The sequence below is a fragment of the Octodon degus genome, unplaced genomic scaffold, assembly GCF_000260255.1.
Source record: "Octodon degus isolate 3935 unplaced genomic scaffold, OctDeg1.0 scaffold00208, whole genome shotgun sequence".
Classification (NCBI taxonomy): domain Eukaryota; kingdom Metazoa; phylum Chordata; class Mammalia; order Rodentia; family Octodontidae; genus Octodon; species Octodon degus.
Genome location: NW_004524784.1, coordinates 3,801,300 through 3,809,256, shown reverse-complemented (window position 1 = coordinate 3,809,256; position 7,957 = coordinate 3,801,300). Strand labels below are relative to the sequence as shown.

General features: G+C 37.5%; 1 pseudogene; it reads left to right on the top strand.

The window, feature by feature from the left end:
* Positions 1 to 7,243: 7,243 nt before the first annotated feature.
* LOC101590564 lies at positions 7,244 to 7,848 on the top strand (annotated as a pseudogene).
* Positions 7,849 to 7,957: the final 109 nt, after the last annotated feature.

Sequence of the window (7,957 nt, the reverse complement as noted above, 5' to 3'; positions counted from 1 at the left end):
ACACACACACAATAAATAAATGTAATAAATAAAAATAAATATTTAAAAAAAAAAAACAAATAAGTTTTAAAATATATAGTAAATATTAAAATACTATCACCATATATTTAAAAAATATTTTATAACAATACTAAAACAAATTGTAAGGTAGCTAAACTTCAAGGAAGGAAAGAGAAAAAGATAAAATTAATTTCTCAACATGTCATCACCACTTAGTCTCTTACCAGGAATAACGTTTATTAGTAGTTTCTTGTCCTCCAGGAAATTTTTCAGACATGTAAGGTTTTATTTCCCATTTGAAAAGAAAAGGAAATGAAATTATACAATACATATTGTCCTCACATCAACACACACAGATCTATCGAACATTTTCACAATGGTTAGGCACCCATCCCTAGATGACCAGTTAGATTTTTTTATAGTTTTCTGAAATTACTTACATTGTTATAGCAAGCATTATTGAATGTCTTTACCTGTCAGTTAGGATTAACATCTAGTAAAGGAATTGCAAATTAATATTTGGATAGGTATTTGAAAATAGGTGATGAGGGGCCAGCCAAATAGCTCAGTGGATGAAATAGCCTGCAAACAGGCACAGGGGCTGAAGGTTCGATCCTAGGACCTGCCATGCTGGCCCCACCCCTGGGGTGCACTGAGTTAGCAATTGAGACTGGGTGTGGTGGCGTGTGCCTGTAATCCCAGCTGTTGGGAGGCTGTAAACAGGTGGATCACTACAAGTCCAATCCAGTAGTGAGACTCTGAACACCCTGTAGACCCTTTCCTAAAATACAAAAAGGAAAATAGGTGATGGGTTATGACAGTTTATTCAACCTACTTTTATGTATATTTTTAAATTTCTATACTTTAAAAATTTTTTCTGTACTTTACATGACTATACCTGACTTCTCACTAGAGTCAGGTATAAAGGTGCCTGCTATCACAGTTATTACTTAAAATGTATGCTGAACAATTCTGTAGTAAGGCAAAAAAGGGAGGGAAATAGGTAGAATATTACAAAGCAGTGAAAGAATGTCTTTATTTTCAGACAATACGTTGGCCTAGAGAACATCACAGATTTTATTGAAAATCTAGTGTAAAATAACTATTAAAAATCAAAAGGTTTCACAATATCTATTATGCATTTTGGTCCTTATTTACACTTTGAGTTTCTTACACTGGAGAAGCACTATGTTGTTTCCACATATGTGTGTCATTCAACTTGGGAACTAGGAAGAAAATTTTCAAATGGGAAGGGGAACTAGAGAAGGGAAGGGGAAGAAGGAAGGGGGAAGAAGGAAGAGGAAAAATGAGAAAGGATGGAAAAAATGGAAACAAAGCTTTTGTAAATAAGGTGGAGAGAAGTTGAAGAGAAGGTAGAGGAATGGGGGGAAAATCAAGTTATATCATGTACAGGTACAAATTCCCTGTAATAAATGTGATCATTATGTATACCTAAAATGTAACAATAAACTTAATAAAAAAATCAAAAAGTTGGCTGGGTGTGGTGGCTCAAACCTATAGTTCAGGTGAGGCAGAAGGATTGTAGACCCAGCCAGGCTGGGTTTTTGAGCTCATCTCAAAATTATATAAAGAGTCTGAGAATGTAACTTGGTGGTCACATATTTGCCTACCATGCAAAAGGCCCTGCATTCAACCATCAGTATCAGAGGGAAAAAAAGAACATTCTCACTGATCTACCAGTCACCTACTGGGGAAAGAAAAAGTTTTTAAAAATATCCTATTCATATAGGAACTAAATGAGATCTATAAGAAAAAACATAAAAATAATGCAAAAAATTGAATAGAATAAGAAACATTATGTTTCCCAATTACATCTACTCGTGTTTTACAATTTTAACTAAAATTACAATGAGGGGGCTGGAGAGATGGCTCAGTGGTCTAAAGCACCTACTTAGCACAAGCTTAGCAAAGCATCAGGGACCGCGGTTCCATCCCCCAGCACCACATGCCAGCCAGCCCCGCCCCCTGGTGGGCTGAGCTGGCCACACACACACACCACACTCTCTCTCTCTCTCTCTCTCTCTCTCTCTCTCTCTCTCTCAAATAAATAAAAAAAAATTACAATGAGGCTTTTTTTAAGCTGAAAAAATAAAAAAAAATTTTTTTTGTATATTAGTACAGGGTCTATAGGGTCTCACTACACAGATCCAACTTGTAGTGATCCTCCTGTTTTTCAGCCTCCCAACCACTAGGATTACAGGCACGAGCCACCATGCCCAGTCTCAGTTGTAGTCTCAGCGTGCCCCTGAGGCAGGGCTGGCATGGCATGCTAGGGATCGAACCCTGGTCACTGCACCTACCTAAGCAGGCGCTTTAGTCCACTGAGCTATCTGGCTGGCCTTTTTGAAGAAATTAATTTCTATCTGGAAAAAAATGACTAGCCAGATAGGTTTGAAAGAAGAAGAGTAATAACAAGAGATACACTCTACCAGATATTAATACATATTATAAACCCATAATAATTATGATATTGAAGTACTGAGATTAAAAAAATACAGTAAATTAATATTTCAAAATGCATACCCTGAAGGAAAATTCAGTATACAGGTAAATGAAGCATTACCAATGGGAAGGAAAAAAATCAGATTAAATGCTTTATCTAAGGTCAAAGTAGAAATGAAACTATAAAACAACAAAAAGAAAATACATTAGCTAAGTGATTTTCCCCCCATAGGAATGTGCTAACCACAAAACAATGGAAGAAATCACAGATTTATATGCATAATCATTTAGAACATCCATATGTCAAAAATTATAAATAAGTTACAGAGTAGAAAGATATGTGTCATGAATATCAAAAGCGCAAGAGCTAGTATTTGCACCTTTAAAAAAGCCCTTAACATCCCTTTTGAAAGAATAAGTTGCACAACCCTTTGGGCAGCAACAGCATCATTGTATGATGGGTGTCAACTCAGAGGATACCACTTTGAAGAAGAGCCTTCATCTGAAAGATTTGTATCTCATTTTTAGGATGCTGGAGTTTTGTTGTCCATAGATTTTGTTTGGCTTGTTCCCGTCTTATTTCCTTTGTGTAAGAACATTTGGATTGGGTTGGTGAGATGGCTCAGTGGTCTAAAGCACCTACTTAGAACAAGCTAAGCTAAGCAAAGCACAGGGACCGCGGTTCAATCCCCCAGCACCACATACCAGCCAGCCCCGCCCCCTGGTGGGCTGAGCTGGCCACACACAAACAAAATAAATAAATAAACAAACAAATTTTAAAAATAAAAAAAGAATCACAATAAAATATTTTAAAAAAGAACATTTGGATTTTGAATGCTTTTTTCTCGTTTCTTTTTCAAAAACACCCCTAAAATATTATTTCCTGTATACTCTGGAAAAAGGTTTAACTAATCACAGTTAAACCCAAGAGTAGTTACTATACCCATTTTCCAATCTAGAAAGGATTTAATTTATAGCTTTAAGCATGCAGGACAGCAAACTGAAAAATAAACATAAACAAGTCATTTGAAATGAAATCATTGGGTCAAGGAGGTAGCTCAGCTGACTAAGTGCTGGCCACTGAGTCCGGGCGTGGTGGTGCATGTCTGTAATCCAGCGCTGGGGAGGCAGAAAACAAGGAGGATCACTATGAGTCCAAGCTTAGTAGCAAGACCCTGTACCAAATACATTTTTAAAATAAAATAAAATAAATTGAAATAAAATCATTAATGGAGAAGCCATGTAGAGTGAGCACCATTTACAGAAAGAGAGGTAACTGTTAAAAGCACCTGCCAATCCTCAAGACCATGTGCTCCACCACGGTCCTCATCCTCAGCTGTCATAGGCCACCTTCCAGGGATGTAGCTTAACTCTGAGCAGTGTGCAGATGGGAACAGGTCTCAGAGGTCTCATGCTGAAGAGCTGGGAGTCTGAGAAGGTACCTCGACTCAGTGGGAAATGAGGACCCTCCCTGGGCTTGGGGGTCTGTTGCAAGCATGATTCAACTAAGTAACCATTACCAAGCAGTCACAGGATTTAGGTACTCATCTGATCTCCATCTTCCACATCATGGAACTGAAGCACAGAAAAGTAGCATGCTGAGGTTCATACAAGTAGGAAATAGTAGAAGCTGCCAGGAAGGCAGCTGGGGCTACAGCCAGAGCTCCTCGGCCACATGGGCCCAAACCATGTACAAAGGCCTTTCATACACGGGAGCCCATGTGACTCTCACAGTTTTGTGAAGACGTCAGGAAATAATCTCTCTGATTTACGCTAAGGCAGTGGGAAGCCGGAAGATGGATGTGGGGAGTCTTTTTTATTTATTATTTTTTCTTAATAATCTGAAGAAATTGAGCCCAAAGCATGGCTAACGTGCTAAGAATTGACTGGATGAAAATAAATAAATAAATAAATAAATAGAATTGACAATGAAAAACAAAGTTGAGAAAGCTTGGATCAGAGAAAGAAGTGCCCTCAACTTTTAAACAGATTAAGCACACAAACTTCGCAAAGAAAAAAGGAATGGGAATAGGCAGTGGAGGTTATTCTGAGCACAGCAAAAGTGAAACAGGCCATCAAGATTCATAATGATGTTAGATAATAAACAGCTAAAGAAATCACTTCCACAGCATTCCCATTATTTTGGAATCTGCCTTTCTGAAATACTAACTCCTATTCAGTGTCACTGTTTATCTAAGAGTCTTGTTAATTTATGTCTCTGTTTATTTACATTCCCCTTGTTAGTTTAGATCATAAGATTAGAAGACTAACCACCAAAATGAGGTTTCCTTTGAGCAGAAGGATTTTCACCTACTTTTAAAATATAATCATGGTAATAAAGTTTATATAAATACTTTTAGGATTTGCTTACATAGAAATAAAACAATATCAGCCATCAGCTAACCTCTGAAATTGTTGCGTGATTTTTGTCACTCTTTAAAATTCTGAAATACTGAGTAAAAAAAATTCACAAGAAATATGCATGCCTAAAAAGCTTTTATGAAGTGTTTTACATTAAATGGATTGAAACACCCTCTGTTTAAAAAGAAAATAATTCTTTTTCTGTAAGTTTGTTATCTACACTCAAATAATTTCGTCTAACTTTATAGGTATTAGAACAGATACATATATTCTATATTTCAGAATGTTTACTTCTTTGGCACTTACACATCAACTACCTGTACAAGTGAAATCTGTTTACCTACTGTAAATTTTTTTTAAGAGTACCCTCAAGTTTTATTCAGTGTCAGTATCATAAGAATTATCATAAGGACACTGTTTCTGTAGTATAAACAATACTGTAAGTTGCCATCTAAATCCTCTAAGTGAGCAAATTCCAAGAAATAAGCCCTTGCTGACTTCCCTTGCTTGCTCTAAACACACATTCTTTCTCTAATTCTCTGCCATCAAAATCCATCAGTGACCTGTAGCAACCAAACAAGTTCCTAGAATTTGATCTCAAATAGTTGTAAAAAAATAAAGGATTGTTCAGACTAAAATATTTTAGCTATGCCTCAGGGAAAAATAATAAGCATTCTTAATTCATGGTTATAACAACATTGTTCTGAGTCCTTTTTTTAAAAAATTGCTGGTGCTGGCATGAAGGAAATATAGAATGATTCATCCAGTGAAAATTTTGAATGCTGGTGAAAAATCTAGGTGAAATGAAGGAAAGAGAAATCGAGCTTGCAAAGGAAGTGCTGTCAGAAAATGCAAAAAGCAGCTCACTGAATGCAGGAAACATAGCAGGTTTGGACTCTGAATGTTTAAGACCTACTAGAGACTGGTGACATATGACACCAGGACTGCGGAAAAACCAAGGGTGAAAAGTTTCTAAGCTGACTATTAAATAGATGTAACTCACTGCCGAGAGTGCCCGTGTGGGATTTTAATTACTCAGACATCTGTTTAGTGAAGTGTACTACTAAATAGGGATCAAATACAGAGATCAAATTACGTGTGGAGGGGAGTGGAGATGACATTCATGAGTCAGAAAGGAGACTATCGGCCAGGGGAAAATCAATCCTGGCTTTACATCTCACCAACAGAGAAGCAATTATTTTAGATGTGGGGCTGGTTAGCATCCTAGGTCATGAATTTAATTAAATAACCCTCAAGTGGCAGAAAACAGAACAAACCACTGTATTTAACTGTCAGTAAGACACGCTGCAAATAAATGATTCTGATTCCTCCTCTCTTCTTTCCCTCCCCCCATATAGATTTGCTGTAGTTTTTCTTAAGTTCACAACTCTTTTCCCTTGAAACTTTCCTTCCCGGCAGTTTCCAGTCAGTTCATTTAAAGGGATAGCTTGAGCACAAGCAGGATTTATCTCCAAAATTCTCACAGTGGGCTCCTTGGGAAGATGAGAAAAAGAGGCAAAGATAAGTCATCATTTGAGTTTCTTCCTCAGGCTCAATAAAAGGCTAATAACTCGAAAAAATATCTTGACATCAAAGAGAAGACTGTGGTCCTCTTAATGGCCATTGTTTGGCACCTTGGATAGCCAAGGCAGAGACATAAAACAAAGAAGTGTAAATAATTAGAGCAAGAACTGTAGGAAACTTCCCTAAGCAGAGATGAGTGGAGAGACAGAGAGCATTTGGTTGCTTTGAAATGGATATTTAGAAATCAGCCAAATTCAGCACAGCCCTTTGCAGCCTTCTGCTGAGCCCTCAGGCCACTGCTTGGCAGCCTCTCACCCTCAAGTGGCCAAGCAGAAAGGTAAGCCTCTTTTTCTTTCTCACCATGGAGATCCAAAAGAGATCCAAAGTGGCTTTAAGTTTGCAAATACAGAAACGAACTAGGGAGAACCTACGCAAAAATGTACATTTACTGAAAGAGTACTTAAAAAAAAAAAAAAGAAAGAGTACTTGAGCATCTCTTGGACTCCAGGGAGAAGGCGACCAGTCCTCTCACCAAAAGAATAGGCTCGCCAGTTTCTAGAACCTAAGGCTGAAATGCATTCATTCCTTGTCATTAATGACTCAGGTACAAACCCCAAAGGCTCAGCTGTCACTGACAATTTTAAGCCTAAAATTGCTCAGAGATTTTGAATGGCCTAAGTGAACTGAAAAATCATCCACAGTGTGGGTCTTTCCTTTTATACTGATCCTTTTCATTAAGTACTGTTTCAGGTACCACTCACCTCAGCTGAGTACATGTGGATGTCAGAAGAAGTTTAAACAAAGTGGCAGCAGCCCCAACAGAGTCGAGTTTAAGAAGACCTTTTCTTGTAAGAAAACTTGGTCGGAGAATGTCAAAGAGAAGGTGCCCTTTAGAATAGGAAAGCTGACCAGCATGCCTGTGAGTGTGATATATGCATCTGTAAGTGTATGTATGGCCAAAGAAGAGGATCCAAAAAGCAGCTGATAAGACCAGAGCAGCTCCCCATATATACTGTTCCACTTCTTCAATCTAAATATGTTGAAGAGCATCCTGGTTATTTACAAATGGGCTTTGCATCTATCTGCTGTACAACTGGTTGTTACATTGGCTGGTGCAAGAGTACATATGTCTGTGTGAAAAATGGGATAATGGATACAGTACAATTTGGAAAAGATGCATATGCCTATCTGAAGAATCCTTCTTGAGATTTTCTTCCAAAATTGGGAGTGATTACAGTTTCAGAATTGGCAGGCTTGGTTTCAGCAAGAAAAGGTTCTAGATTTAAGAAAATTGCTTATCCACTAGGACTGGCTACTTTAGGAGCAACTGTTTGTTACCCTGTTCAGTCAGTAATAATTGCTAAGGTAACTGGGAAAAAAGCATATGCTACAAGCCAGCAAATATATGAAGCATTTAAATCATTTTGGACAAAAAGCCCCAAAAAAGAATCACTCCCAGAGCCTAAAGGAAAATCTAAGCTAAATGGGGTATACAGATGAATGTCCATTTTGTATCTATGTATTCAAAGTGGTTGGGATAGATATATAGTTACATTCTGTTAATGAATAGAATGATTTGTTCTAATGGTGTTTGTAAATAGGATCACAA